The sequence below is a fragment of the Dendropsophus ebraccatus genome, chromosome 3 (genome assembly GCF_027789765.1).
Source record: "Dendropsophus ebraccatus isolate aDenEbr1 chromosome 3, aDenEbr1.pat, whole genome shotgun sequence".
Lineage (NCBI taxonomy): Eukaryota > Metazoa > Chordata > Amphibia > Anura > Hylidae > Dendropsophus > Dendropsophus ebraccatus.
In genome coordinates, this window is record NC_091456.1 from 68811969 (window position 1) to 68827853 (window position 15885).

Here is a 15885-nt window from a genome sequence, read left to right on the forward strand (position 1 = left end):
TTAGCCCTTAGTCTCGCATCCACTTAACCACTGTCCAGTAGGGGCCGAGTCATAAGAGGATAGAAAGTTAGTAAGTTAGCACAGTCATTTGGCAGCGTTAGTTGGCTTGATAGTGATCAGATCCAATGCAGCCCAAATAGCAGCCAGTAGTTTTCTGCCTTTAACCATGCGTATGTACAATATTAACCCCTTAATGACATCGGGCGTAAATTTACGCCCTGATGCCGGTAAGGGAGTTCTGAGCGGGGCCGCGCGGCGGCCCCGCTCTGAACCGCGCCAGTCCCAGGTGCCGCGTGTAGCCCGGGACCGTAGGTATTAGCGGGCACGGTCCGATCGCCGTGCCCGCTAATACAGTAATCAGATGCAGCTGTCAAACATGACAGCTGCATCCGATTACCGGATGCAGCGTCATCCCTGGTGTCTAGTGGGGAGATCGCTCCTCCGGGATGTTATCCCGGAGGAGCGATCTCCGTAAATGAAGCCGGCCAGGGACCGCTCCAAGATGGCGCCGTCCCCGGCTCGGCACTCGTTTACTTCCGGCTGCAGCAGCCGGAAGTAAACGAGTGCCTATCTCATGGATCTCTGCAGCATATCTATGCTGCAGAGATCTCAATGAGAGATCAAAGCACTTATACTAGAAGTCCCCCAGGGGGGCTTCTAGTATAAGTGTAAAAGTAAAAAAAAAAATGTCATTATTAGTAAAAATCCCCCTCCCCTAATAAAAGTCTGAATCACCCCCCTTTTCCCAGGTTATAAATAAAAGTAAATAAATAAATAAATAAATAAACATGTTTGCTATCGCCGCGTGCGTAATCGCCCGAACTATTAATTAATCACATTCCTGATCTCGCACGGTAAATGGCGTCAGCGCAAAAAATTCCCAAAGTGCAAAATTGCGCATTTTTGGTCGCATAAAATCCAGAAAAATTGTAATAAAAAGCGATTAAAAAGTCGTATATGCGCAATCAAGGTACCGATAGAAAGAACACATCATGGCGCAAAAAATGACACCTGACACAGCCCCATAGACCAAAGGATAAAAGCGCTATAAGCCTGGGAATGGAGCGGTTTTAAGTGTCGTATATTTGTTGACAATGGTTTAAATTTTTTACAGGCCATCAGATACAATATAAGTTATACATGTTACATATCGTTTTAATCGTAACGACTTGAGGAACATATATAATAAGTCAGTTTTACCCCAGGGCGAATGGCGTAAAAACACATTTCCCCCAAATAAACAAAATGCGTTTTTTTTTTCAATTTCACCACACTTTGAATTTTTTTCTGGTTTCGCAGTGTACTTTATGCAAAAATTCAGCCTGTCATTGCAAAGTACAATTAGTGACGCAAAAAATAAGGGCTCATGTGGGTCTCTAGGTGGGAAAATGCAAGTGCTATGGCCTTTTATGCACAAGGAGGAAAAACCGAAAACGCAAAAATCGAAATTTGCTCTGTCCTTAAAGGGTTAACAACCAGCTCAATCTCTGTACATCTCACCCCAGGGCAGCATAGGACAAGATCAGGGGACCCAGGGTCAGGGTTAATAAAACCCAGGGGCAGCGTCTCCGGTACCTTCCACACCAATGGGTGGATGGAGCTCACAAAAGATAGTACTTTGTACCAAAGACACTGACCCCTTTACTGAGGCCACATCAGCAATGGACAGTAACTTAGATAAGTTTTAGCCGCTCTTAAGAGATAATGCTGGCCCAACAGCATCAGAAGGCATCAAACAGATTATTGGACAGCTTGAAGATTGTCACTCTGCAGGTAGGGGACTTAATTGAGCACTGGCATAAGCAACTCACCAACCGGGACCCAGTTTCTCCTTCTCACACACAGACTCCGAGCCGCTCAGACCTTTGGCAAGTGAACCCCTCTCACCGGTTCCACCGCCTTCCGACACAGCGCACTCCTCTTCATTCGCTGAGCCAAGCGGGTCCCCGGTTGTTTAAACAAGGTGCTGCCACTCTTCCCACTTGAGCTCGGACTTGCGCCGTCCTGCGCATCCACGCTGCTTGCCCCTGAAGCGTTCCTCCTCTCTCTCAGCCGCCAGCCGCCCGACACACTACTACCGGCTAAAAAACGATTTTAGATCAAATCTGTCCAAGCTTCTCACCCGGCTACCATCATCAGGGAAACCTTTAAAACGTTACCCACGGCATATGCAGGATCGTCGGAGAACCGGCAGGCCAGGGTGAGCCTCAGCCCCTCCTCATGCTCCACCCACCCAAGCAGAGTACAAAAATTAGTCAGTACAATCAAACTTATGGGGGAAAAAAAAAAAGATTATCTTACAAAATATGGAAGATGGGTATAACAGGTCAGACCCTTTTAAATCTACTTTTCCTTTAAATATAAATCACTTACATTAGGGAGCACTGTAAGTAGAGATGAGCAAACTTACAGCCAGATGGCTGTATCCAAGATTTCAATGCATTCATCTTCTCCAGGCTGCAGGATTTAAATGCTGACCATACAGGTTTGCGCAAACTCAAACTTACTTTAAATGCGCTCATCTCTAGCTTTGAGTCTTTTAACTAGCATACAGAACTGTATATCAATTTACTAATTTAAGAATGGCAGTTATTGACATTAGGAAAGTGACTGATCAATTTTTAGGAATATGGTCTTAGGGGAGAATTTATCAAAATGGTTCTAAATGAGAAGTGGTCTATATCAGTGCTTCTCAATTCCAGTCCTCAGGCCTCACCAACAGGTCATGTTTTGAGGATTTCCTTAGTATTTCACAGGTGATATAATTGTATTTAGTGCATCAGGCATTAGCACAGGTGTCCTTTGTATGGGATAGCTTCAAAACATGACCTGTTGGAGAGGCCTGAGGACTGGAATTGAGAAGCACTGGTCTATATTATGCCTTTTGCCTTTAGTATGCTTTTTTCCCATGCTAAATTAATCAAAATGGTTAGAAATTTGGCATGGATGAGTGGATGCACCATTTCACCATCTTTGCCATTCACATGATCCCCCCCACACACACTATAATACATTAAGATGGGGAAACACCATGAGAAGGGGCAGAAAACTCTGCTATTTCTCAAGAACTTATGAGTAAAATTTTTACCCAATTTATCCATGAAAAATCTGAAAGAAGAATATCAAGCAGTGCATTATGAGGAATTTCTTCAGCTACTCCAAGTACTTCCTAAAATGGTGAATGCAGCTCTGGGTTCCAGCAGAATTATGAATGCAGCTCTGGGTTCCAGCAGAATAGTGAATGCAGCTCTGGATTCCAGCAGAATAGTGAATGCATCTATGGCTTTTGTAGGCAACATGATCTGTCATGAGTATGTAAGTGTTGTCCGGACAGGAGTGGCTTTACCCAATTTTGTGCTTTTTTGCACCTTTAAGGCATTTGTTAAATTAGACATTAAACATGTAGGTACAAAAAGAACTATTCTGAGAACAGTAACATGAGTGTTGTAAACTTTAGAAAAGTGAATGAAGCAAGGAAGTGATTGTGTAAAAATTTGCTACTTTTCTATGCCAAAAGACATATATAAAATGATGATAAATATCCTTCTTAATCTTTAAAAAAGTAATTGTACACCCACTGACAAACCTGAATGTTCTTGAGTATAGGAACAGGTTAGGATTCCTCCATGCAGATGCCATTGACAAATCAAAGCCAAGGAACTCACTGTCAAGTCAGCAGCATTATCCACAGAACCATCATATACTCATATCTCACCTTAACAAATTTATAAAACTATAACCCAACTTGATGTTCATATTATTATACATCTCACATCATTAACTCATTTGCTTGAGGTTTTGATGTAAAATTAGCATGCACACAGTCACTGTAGGCTGTACAAATTTGCCTCTGTATTTGTAAGAACATCTTAAAACATATAATTAACTTGCACACAAGTTTCTGGATCCCATTCAAACTCCATAGTAAAAGTTTCAGTCCTTGCCTGCTGATGATTAAAATTCTAAAAGACATTAAATAAATTGTTCCATGCTTCACTCTCCATGCATAATTCACTTACAGTATTATCCTCATATTTTTCCATACATTACAGTAGTAATTAAACTTAATGGATTGTTTGCAATATGTGTAACAACTCAGAATTTTCCAGCTGTTATGAGGAAATGTAAAATCCTTGTATATTTGCTCAAAAATTCCACTGATCTGCATATGTAACTAAGATATAAACGGACACATTTTGTTTACTCCTTGAAGTAAATACATATAGTATGGTTGCTTTCCAATTGTGCATTACAGTTATATTATTTATCTCCATTTTATTTTAAGCTGGGAATTTAAAAAATCTTTAGGATGACAATGTTAGCTGGAAGTCAGTGGAAGTTTATGATCTGCCCTACACACATGGGGGTGGGGGGGATTTATCAAACATGGTGTAAAATGAAACTGGCTCAGTTGCCCCTAGCAACCAATCAGATTCCACCTTTCATGTTCCACATAGTCTGTGAGGAATGAAAAGTGGAATCTGATTGGTTGCTAGGGGCAACTAAGCCAATGTTACTTCACACCATGTTTGAGAAATCTCGCACATGGTTTTTTTTTGGGGGGGGGGGCTGTCATTTTATCTCCTTTCTGGCATTTTTGAGGCTCTGTGGCAGTTTTTCCAAAACACAGCATGCTGAGGGTGTGGCTTTCCTCCCCCCCCCCCAAAAAAAAATATAATTTTTTTTCTCCTGATTTCAGGCATAAAAAATTGCAGGACATTCAGTTGCACAAAAAATTGGGACGTTTTTTTAAAATTTATTTTGAAAAAGTTGACAGAGCGTGGCATAAAAAGGGCATGACCATGACAGACCTCCAGATATATTATGTTTTCCGCCAGTGACCTGGGGATATAAGCGGATATCAGCAATAGCTTGGGCCTGGCACAGATTCCCGTGAGCGCTGAAAAATCCCTTACTGCACAAGCAGAATTAATAAGGGACCAGCACGTTTTAATAAATCGGCTGACATGAATGCCAGAAAAAACTAACTTAAGACCAGCTTGTTTTTCCTAGAAAATGTCCTCAAAGTTTATATTTTGAAAACAAATAAATTATATTTTCAACAGTAAATAAACAAGGGGGCAGATTTATCCAGCGCCGGAGTGACAGAAATCTACGTCAGCTTGGAGTTAAAGTAGATTCAACCTACAATTTTTACTGCTAGCAGTCATAAATTTGGCACGTGGGGGCAAGATTTAGCAGGTTTAAGCCTATCTGCACCGGGTGCAGGCCTTACTTAAATCCCCCCCATTGTATTTAGGAACCAATACACATAGTATACACTCCGTCCGGGATCTCTCGTGGCGCCGCAGAAAACGGAAATGTCAGTTTTCTGCGGGCGCTAGCTATTCCCTGAATAGCGGCCGCAGAAAACCCTGTCAGTGCACACTATGGAGTGACTGCAGTATCGTCCGGGATGATCTTTTCAGAGACGGGCCGTTCCGTGACCCGGCAGTGTGCGGGGAATAAGGAGGAAACAAGAAGCTGTGTAATATGGCCATCATTATGAACGGGGGCCCAACTTGTTGCTCCCTCATTGATTTGATGATTCAAGGAGCCTCAAAGTTCCACAAGTGTTGTGGCCTTTTCATTGTTACAAGGTACATTTTGACAAGGACTTGCAAGTGAATGGGACAGAGCATCGGTACAAAATGTGCAATTACCAGAGTACCAAGTCCCTTGTAATCACCAGATTGATATTGCTGGTCTATCTTAGGGAATAGGCCATCAATATTAAAATCCCAGGAAAACCTTTACATGTAATTTAAACTATAAACACAACAGACACAATATTCTTAGAATCTGGGTGATTGCCATAACATTCAGTACATTGCATCTGCTTGGTCAACCCACGGTTCTCAATTTCACAAGCAGTATCACAATTTGAAACATATCACATAATTTCATGTGCTGTTCCGTTCTTGGGCACTGACTCTTAGGAAACATTCTGGAATCAAAAGAAAAAAAAATCACATTGTATTGCTTCTTAGCCTTTTGGCTAAATTCAAATGTAGAGTCTGTTCTTATCAATTTAATATTTGATACGTCCCCTATCTAGGGACCATATAGTAAATAGATTTTTACCAGGTATTGCTTTGCTTCCAGGTTCAGTGCACAAAAATAAATTAATAAATAAATGAAAATCACATTGTTCACATCATTATCGGTTGCAGTTTTTCTACAATTGTGAGGACTCACAATTTTTCAGTCTTTTAATAACTTCTTTTGCTTAATTTGCTATCTCAAAAGAATGAAGAAAAATAATACAATAATTAGCAAGATGAAAGACAATGAAGACAATTTGCATTTATTCTAAAGCTTTGCTTCATAAGCATGAAATATTTCGCTTTACTTACAAAAACAAAACAATGTGCAAAAACCATTAACCTTCTAGTTACCCCTGACATAGTCTAAGGATTGCATTGAAACTCCTCCTTGATCTCATATTGCATTTATAAAATGGTTTATTTTAGCCCCCCCCCCCCCTCCAGAGGAATTCAGAATCCTTTTCCAAAGCATTTATACACCTTTCATGTGCTTATGGCTGAGCATGGCTGATTCAAACCGGGATTCTTAATATTTTAATTGTATTTGAAGTTTCCATAAATCACATTTATCATCTTTGATCAGTATGTTTGCTTTACAATGATGGCAGCTGCGTTCACTCATATGGAGTTATTGTCCTTGCTTCCATAAAGTAGTCCACATGTGTTAGCTTGCATGAAATTCTGTTGGATATTCCACTGTGGTCCTGTAGAGGGCAGTGTGTCATCTGTTTCCCGGGATGCTCATGTCATATTCACCCTAGAATTAATGAGGGCCTTTCAGGGTAGTAAACATTCTGGAGCAATACTGGAAACCTGACACTGCAGACAGGTACATATTGCTTGCTGTGAGAGACCATTAGAGAACTAATAAAACTTTTCGCTGCTGGTGAAGCAATGGGAATCATTAGCACATTTCTGCTAGTAGCAATATTATGGTATTCAAATCTTTCCTTGCCTCTGGATATATTGAAACATTATTAACCCTTCTGTTTTCTGGTTCCCAAGCTACCTAACCCTGCATCTGCAGTGAAAGTACATATTTAGGAAACAGAGCTACATTTATATGTAAGGTTTAAGTAGATGTTTATCAGCATACACAGTATAATTGGACTATAAAGATCTAGTGCATGTGGTTAAACATGCAATAAAAACATACTTGTCAGACTCGATTTATGCAATTAGGACTATGATATGAAAGAAAGCAAGTATAATACATGTTTTATACAAAAATTAAATTAACTATTTCCTATTTGGTCACTAACAATGGGTCCATTTTTATTTAAAATTTCTTTCTGCAAATAAAACTCCTACTTATGGCCCACAAGAATCCAAGTTACGTTGCATGTAGGCCAGGGTTCACGTGCACAATCCACTGACCACTGCTTCTAGGGATGCATTATAACTAGAGATGAACAAAGCAGACAGAAATTTGTTTGTTTACTTTCCCTGACAGGCGGGGTATAATACTTGCCTCTGTCCCATCAGAGCGGCTATTTTCTCATAGAGTCTGGCATAGCATTGATCACTATATGCAATCTAATGATTATATATAGTAGTCCCCTATTAAAAAAAAAAAAAAAAAAAAGCTTTTATCAACATGGTAAAACCCCTACCCAATAAAAGTTAAAATCACCACCTTTCCTATTTTACAAATACAAATATGTAAAAAAAACTTTATTAGATATTGTAGCATACAGAATTGTTCGATCTATTAAAGTATAACTATTGTTTCTGCTCGGTAAACGAAAATTGTTAAAAATTTTAAACCAGTATTGTTGAATTTTTATCTTATACCATTGAAAAAAATAGTGAAAAAAAAATCCCAATGCCTGTGACAAAAATCCCTTTGTCAAAAAGTGTCCCTTCATGTCATGCACAGGATTCAACACATTCCAAAGTTTTGCTTTGATTGTTTCCTTAAAGTACCCTAGTTAAATGTAATTACGTGCTAACAGGTGGGAGTATTTACTTTGTCCTCCTTATATGATTTACAACCATGTGGAAAGGTAGGTGTCCGGTGGTTAATACCTCCTGAGTCCTGACATAACCTGGAAAATTCTTGTCCCTTTACCCAGTTGCACACCAAATTCATTCTACCACAATCCATGTCTCTCTCCTATATTGGGCTGAGACACGCCTTTAAGGCTCAGTTTGGGGCATTTACCCCTCCAGGCATCCTTCTCCTAAATAGAGGAGGCTAAATAAAGAGAAAGCACAAGAGTGAGATGCAGGATGAACTTTATCAAGTGTACATGATAGAGTGAACCAGGTCACCTTTATGAAGTGTACATGCTGTCATGTAAACTTGATTAAGGGGACCTGGTACCCCAAAATGTGTTGTGTTACTATGATATAGAATAAAGAAGCCTTTAAAAGTATGTTCTTCAAGTTTGGAAGGTGCTTTGGAGCACTGCAACCCTATTGACAACTCTACACTTGGAACCTCTGGACATACTACAGCATCATCATGACTGAATTCTTTGTTCTCCCAAATAGAGGAACTCCTTAGGACTTCTGAACTTCTCAAATCCCTTAAACAAACTAACGCCCTCTTCCAGTCTGTTACATTTAAATCCTTTTCATGAGAATATGACGTGGTTGCATGATTTACCTCATCTAACACTGGATGATAGTAAGGACATTTAGGGCTCTTATTATGAAGCATTTATCAGTGCCCAAGGCTTTCTTATACAAAATATATTATGAAGCATTTATCAGTGCCCAAGGCTTTCTTATACAAAATAAATTTCTCAACAGGGTATACCGTTTGTCGATCAGCTGTAGTCATCCAAGGGTTACTGTTTCTGTACCGCATGGTCTGTACCAACCTATGAGAGATGCTGTTCTTTCTCTACCTATCTCTGCAATTTTTACACAACACCACCCCCAGGGGTACAGTTCAGTCTAGTCAGTCCAGTGTGGACTAGTGGTGGTAGTGGACACACATTTAGAGAACTCAGATACTTTCTTTCTTATAACAACGCTTACACTTAAGATTCAGTGCTAAACACTAAAGAGGAGGACAAGTCAGAGAACACCTCAACCCACGCCGTGAACATCTTTAAAAAAGCAGGACAGTATCCTAGAAAGAGGAACTGATCTGGATAGAGCAAAGCAGCCAAGGGCCTACGTACTCTCGCAGCGCAGGTGACACTAGAAAACTTTGGACACTTTGCTCAATTCAGATAACCAGGAGTGGGGCTTGTGTCACCCTTGTGCCACCCTGCAGTGGCTCTGCAGTGTTTTTTGCATATTTGATTTCCCAGGGGTAGGGATGAGCGAACTTTTGAAAAGTTCGGTTCGGTTCGATCCGGCGAACTTTCGTAAAGTTCAGATTCGTACGAACCAAACCTAAAACGAACTTTGCTATAACGGATGAATAATTGCAGCTACAATAGTAGGAGTCTGATAGGGTATAGTTTAGTTGCAGTTGCTATTACAATGAAAAAAGTGGAAAAAATCAAAGTGCAAAAATAGTGGTAAAAAAAAATTAGCCAAGGTGTAAGTGATTACACGGAACATAGGACCAAAAGTTCCTTGGACCCAGTAGGGTGGAAAACAGACATTTGACAGTGGAACCCGCTGCAGTAATAGTACTGTATTGGACCCAGTGTGGTTGAGAACAGACAATTGATGGAGGAGGAGGAGGCAGTAACACTTGATTGCACCCAGCCCAGTATGATTGAAAAGAGACTACTGGAGGAGGCAGCACCACTTGATTGCACCCAGCCCACTATGATTTAGAACAGACTATTTAAAATGGAGGAGGAGGGGGGGGCAGTACCTGATTGCACCCAGGCCAGTATGGTTGAGAACAGACAATTCACAGAGGAGGAGGATGTTCAGCCTTGGAGTGGTAGCCTAGGAATCCTCGCTGATGATGTTGTTCGCCGCACTTTCAAGAATTTGGACGGGTGGGATTATGTCGTTGATCCCATAGTCATGCCTGCTCACAAACAGAGTCGCGTCCTCAAAAGGGATCAACAATTGGCAGGACATGTTCGAAGAAACCTGTGCACTATGAGGTTTATCACATGTGCCACACAAGGTGTATGACTCAGCCCTCCCTGGTGCACTGCAGAGACAATGTTCTTCCCTTTGTGGGGTACAACACTTCCCATCGTTAGTTGAGCTGGGATCAGCCATTCATATATCTCCTTCTTCTCCCTGATGGTCCAGAGGAGCTCCTGCCCACTGTGGCTCCGTTCACCCAGGCTCACAAAATGGAGGACAGACTGAGAGCGCCGGGCCTTACATCGTTGGTAAGACACCGGGGTAGGTTGGACTGCAGTCAAAGCGGTGGATGGTTGCAAGCTAGTAGAGGCAGAACTTTAGCAGAACTGGCCCCCTAAAGCACCGGGGAGGTGACATTGGCAAGAATGGGCTAACTTTTTGGTGGTCTTCTGGGGGAATGTTGACCCAATGGACAGTAACAGATATGTACTGCCCTTGCCCATAATTAAAGGACCGGACATTAGCACTAGGGTGCACGGTCTTGGACACCAAGAATCCCAATGAGTCGTCAACATTTTTCTTCAAAACAGTGATGGGACAGCTGATGAGACTTTTTTTTTCTTGGACTGTGATGGGACTTTTTTTGTTTTTTTTTTTACTTTTTTTGTTGCGTCTAAACCGGGTTCTCCTATTTTTTTGAACCTTTAGTTGTAAAGATATGAACTAAGATTTTTCCTTAATAAATTTGATAAGCTTGAACACTGAAGTTGCTTTCATGTGTCTTGTTTGATACTCACAGACAGCTGTCACATTACATTTTTGATTAGGCAGCACCCAGGTATATCTGAGGAGACTAATTAAAGGTCTCACCCTAACAGGGCTGACGGCACACATCTTGATATTCACAGAAAACCAGGATATAAGGCATAATAGGAGTAATAATCCCTTGTATCCTGGTCTATTCTGTGAAAAAAAGTACAATTTTGTGTCGCCGTTGTTATTTTTACCAGATTGGTAACAAACTTTCTCAAAGTTCGGTTTGGTGCCAAAGTTCGTAACGCATCTGGTTCGTAACGGTTCAGTTCGCTCATCCCTACCCAGGGGCAATGTCCTAGGTACACTGACGTCGAGACACGTGATGGTGTCTCTGTGGTGTTTTGGTTGATCTCCCTGAGGTCAACCAGCGTCCTTTTGCATGCACTTACTAGGCATTGCTCCCACTAGCCAGAATCAGAAGCCACACTGATGAGGGGCAAACACCCCTAAACAGCTGTCTGTGGATAGATACATTGCTTGGGTGGTTTTCTTGACTTGAGGCATCCGCTTCTTTTTTCCTTCCTGGAGGAAGGTCTAGCTAACTCACTGACGTCGAGACATGGGATGGTGTCTCTGCATTGTTTTTTTGCAGATTTAATTTCCCAGGAGGCAATGTCTTAGATACACTGATGCTAAGACAGGTCATGGTGTCTCTGCGGTGTTTTGGCTGATCTCCCTGAGGTCAACCAGCACCTTTTGCATGAGCTATATTCCACCGACCAACCACCATAGAAGTGGCGTCACCGGGAACAACTCAACAGGTGACCGGTCGAGCAGACACCACATAGGAAGTGCCCTCCAAAATTTGACAAGTTATGGTCCCCATGGACTGTCCTTATGAATAGAGATGAGCGAACATGCTCGTCCGAGCTTGGTACCCGTTCGAGTATTAGGGTACTCAAAGGTGCTCGGTACTTGGGCAAGCATCTCGCGATACTCGAGGAAATGGCATCTTCCTCCTCCTACATGTTTGGCAGATTTTTCTCAACCAATCAACATGCAGGAGAGGCTGACAGTGATTAGCTGGCCAGATCAGATGACCTGGGCATCTAAGAATCAGGTCCCACGATGCTTACTTCAGACGCAGGCTGGATGAGCTTATGGAGAGAGCCGCTGTCTGTCAGGGAGAGTGTTAGGGTGGGGGCTCAGTATAAAGAAGTGACCCCAGAACATCACTAATATGGTAGGGGTAGATGGTTTTGTTCTATCCCCTAGTAGTGATGTTCTGGGGTCACTTCCTTACACTGAGCCCCCACAGATCTATGTATTCTGATCTGCCACAAAGCACCCAGTGTATAATGCACCTAGGACCCAACTAAAAGAGCTGCAGGCACTACAACTCCCAGCATGTACTGACAGTCTGCAGCCCTCAGGATATGCTGGGAGTTGTAGTGCCTGCAGCTGTTGTAGTTTGGTCCTATATGCTGGATGCTTTGTGGCAGATCAGAATACATAGATCTGTGGGGACTCAGTGTAGGGAAGTGACCCCAGAACATCACTAATAGGGAATAGATAAAAAACATCTACTCCTATCCCTATAAGTGCTGTTCTGGGGTCACTTCCCTACACTGAGCCCCCACAGATCTATGTATTCTTATATGCCACAAAGCATCCAGTGTATAGGACCCAACTACAACAGTTGCAGGCACTACAACTCCCAGCATGTACTGACAGTCTGCAGCCCTCAGGATATGCTGGGAGTTGTAGTGCCTGCAGCTCTTGTAGTTGGGTCCTAGTTTAACAGTTTGCGCTAGTGTACTGTAGTGACCGCGGGGCTGTGTCAGTACACTACCGCAAACCATACACTGACCCATTTAGACCCCAACGGTACACAGGCTCGGCACACTATAGAAGTGATTACAGTGCAGTTACTAATGACTCATAGGTGACGTCTTCTCCAATTGCCGTCTCTCACTTTTTGCTTTCTTCTCCATCTGGCGCAGCATCATGAAGACTTCTCTGGGGGTGACTGGGGCAAGAGGGCAGCTGGGGTGACGGGGAGGGGGAGCAGCTGGGGGTGGCAGGGGCAGAATCTGGGGAGGCAGGGGGAGCAGCTGGGGAAGGGGAGCAGATGGGGCAGGGGAAGAACCTGTGGGGTAGGGAGAGCAGCTGGGGTGGTGCAGGGGGGAAATCTGGGGGGGCAGGGGGAGAACCTGGGGGGCAGGAGCAGGGGGAGAAATTGGGGGGAAGGGAGAGCAGCTGGGGGGTGCAGAGGGAGAAGCTGGGGGGGCAGGGGAGAAGCTGGGGGGGCAGGGAGAGCAGCTGGGGGGGTGCAGGGGAAAAGCTGGGAGGGCAGGGGAGAAGCTGGGGGGCAGGGAGAGCAACTGGGGGGGTGCAGGGGGAAAGCTGGGAGAGCAGGGGGAGAAGCTGGGGGGGGGCAGGGGAGAAGCTGGGGGGGCAGGGAGAGCAGCTGGGGGGTGCAGGGGGGCAGCTGGGGGGGTGCAGGGGGGCAGCTGGGGGGGTGCAGGGGGAGAAACTAGGGGCTCAGGGAGAGCAGCTGGGGGGTGCAGAGGAGAAGCTTGGAGGGCAGGGGGAGAACCTGAGGGCATAGAGAGCAGTAGGGGGGGGCGGGGGCTGGGGAGAACCTGGGGGTACGGAGAGCAGCTGGGGAGGTAAAGGAGGAGAAGCTGGGAGGGCAGGGCTGGGGGAGAAACTGGGGGCATGGAGAGCAGCTGGGGGGGTGCAGGGGGAGAGGTTGGGGGGAAGGAGCAGGCGGGGAGCATCCAGGGCCCGGGGCCAGAGGCAGGCTAGTCAGGTTTGGCAGGTCCCCTCCCATACAGTTTCGTGGCCGGCCGGGGTGAGCTTCCGGCACACACTACCTCTATTACAAGCTGGAAGCAGCCCCACGGTCCTGGACTTCTCTCCTGACGTCATCACGCCGTGCAGGGGAGAAGTCCGGGAACACGGGGCTGCAGCTATGAGCTTTCGGCTTGTAATAGAGGTAGTGTGTGCCGGAAGCTCACCCCAGCCGGCCACGAAACTTCAACCCCCCCCCCCCCCCGGGGCGCGTACTAGGCACCCGTGGTCCGGTGCCTAGGGCGGCGGGGGTTAAAAATATTTTTTTTTTAGAAATTTTTTTTTTTTTCTCTGCGGGTGCCTAGTGGCAAATACGACCCTGCCTGTAGTGCATCTACACCTATCCCGGCCACATACTGCAATTTGTGCTTTTTTTAAAAAAAAAACACCTTAGTGGTAAATTCTTGGCTTGCCTAATACTGATGAGTGCTGTCTGTTAGTCAACAAAGCATTTTAGCGGTACATATTAGGCTCGCCTAATACTGGTGCATGCTCTTCCGTTCTATTCACAACAGTCTAGGTAAAATGTTTTTGCTCTTAGTTATATGTACTCCAGTCTAGAGTATACGTGTCTGCTTTCAGATACATTGGGGGACATTTATTAAGTCCGACGTTTTTTACGCCGGACTTATAAATGTCCCCGCATCTCCGGCGCTACGGAGATTTATGTAGAGGCGGACTGCCTCTATATAAATCCAGTGCGCGTCGGTGCGCACAGCTGAAAACGTACGCCACCTGAAAGGTGGAGTAGGTTTTCGGCGTATCTTTCAGTTTAAAAAATGATGAATCGCGCGGACTATGAGTCTGTGCCCCCCGTCCTGCCCCCTCCACGACTTAGTAATGGATTCCATCTATTAGATGGCTTCCACTACTAAGTCTATAAAGTAAAGAAATAAAGACAACACACAAGTGAATTTTTTTTTTATTCAAATAAAAACACCCCCACACCCCTCATTGACCATTTTATTAGAAAAAACACCAAACAACCGCTGGTCATCGACGTAGTCCACCGAATCCGACGTAATCCCCAAAATACCGATATCTGAAAAACAAAAAGGGAGAAACACACAAAAAACACACAAACAGGAGCACAACACCCATCATTGTGAGCGGTGTTGTGCTCCTTACAGTATGCAGCATCTTTACATATCGCTGCTTACAGTCTGGCCCCCAAGGGGTTAAGGGAGGATGTATTGCATCCCCCTTAACCCCTTGGGGGCCAGACTTATGTCAGACTGCACCTATCCCAGCAAGGAAGGGGTTAAGTGACCCCCCTTCCTTACTGGGATGGGTGCAGTGCTGGGGAAGGGGTGGGGAGAGCTTTATACTCACCCCGATGTGTCCTCTTTGCTGGTCCGCAGCACAATGAAGTCACAGTACTGCGGACCGGCTCTTTATATGTGCGCTCAGCCGATCAGCCAATCATTATAATTCAAAATGTTTCTTCTAATAATGCTATTGTGATAACATAATTAGAAGAAACATTTGATGTTTTAATTAAAGTAAAGTGATGATTAGTACAGAATGCTCTATGAATTAACGGCTTAATGGAGCTTCCTGTACTAATTAATATTTAATTAATAAAACACATTTTTGTTGTAATAAAATCAGTTTCGTTGTTCAATAATTTAATTCTAACGAATCCATCATTGTGCAATTAAATATACTGTCAAAAAATAAATATATATATAAATATACATTTATTTATATATATATATTTATTTTAACAGTATATTTAATTGCACAGTGATGGATTCGTTAGAATTAAATTATTGAACAACGAAAGGGACCGTATTACAAAGAAAATGTGTTTTATTATTTTAATATATTAACTATTAGAGGCATTCGGCATTATTGCCGACTATTTTTGAAGGACTCCTTACGGACCGCCTGTCAATCCACGGCCGTGAATTTGCATATTTCCAGCCGCAAACAATGGTCTTGTTCATTTTTTACGGGTCCGTTTACGATCAGGCCGTAGGCTCATACATAGTGTGCACTGTGCAGCTGTATATCGTATACTTTCCAGCGTACGCATGAACCGGAAAAATACCGCCGATGATTTACAGCCCGCAATACAGCCGCACAGATACAAAGTGTGAACCTAGCCTAAAGTAGGAAAGGAAAATGTGCTGAGCTCCATGCAGAGGTCAAGGGTTATCAGTGCACCAGCAGTAAAGCGAATTTTTCATTGTCTTCTGAGCTTAGGGTAACTAACACACAGCAGTACATTAGGGGTTAAGCAGAAGGTAGTCTGCTCCTGCAACTATGT

General features: G+C 43.6%; 1 pseudogene; it reads left to right on the forward strand.

The window, feature by feature from the left end:
• Positions 1 to 5978: 5978 nt before the first annotated feature.
• On the forward strand, positions 5979 to 6096 carry LOC138787688 (U2 spliceosomal RNA; annotated as a pseudogene).
• The last annotated feature ends 9789 nt before the right edge of the window (positions 6097 to 15885 follow it).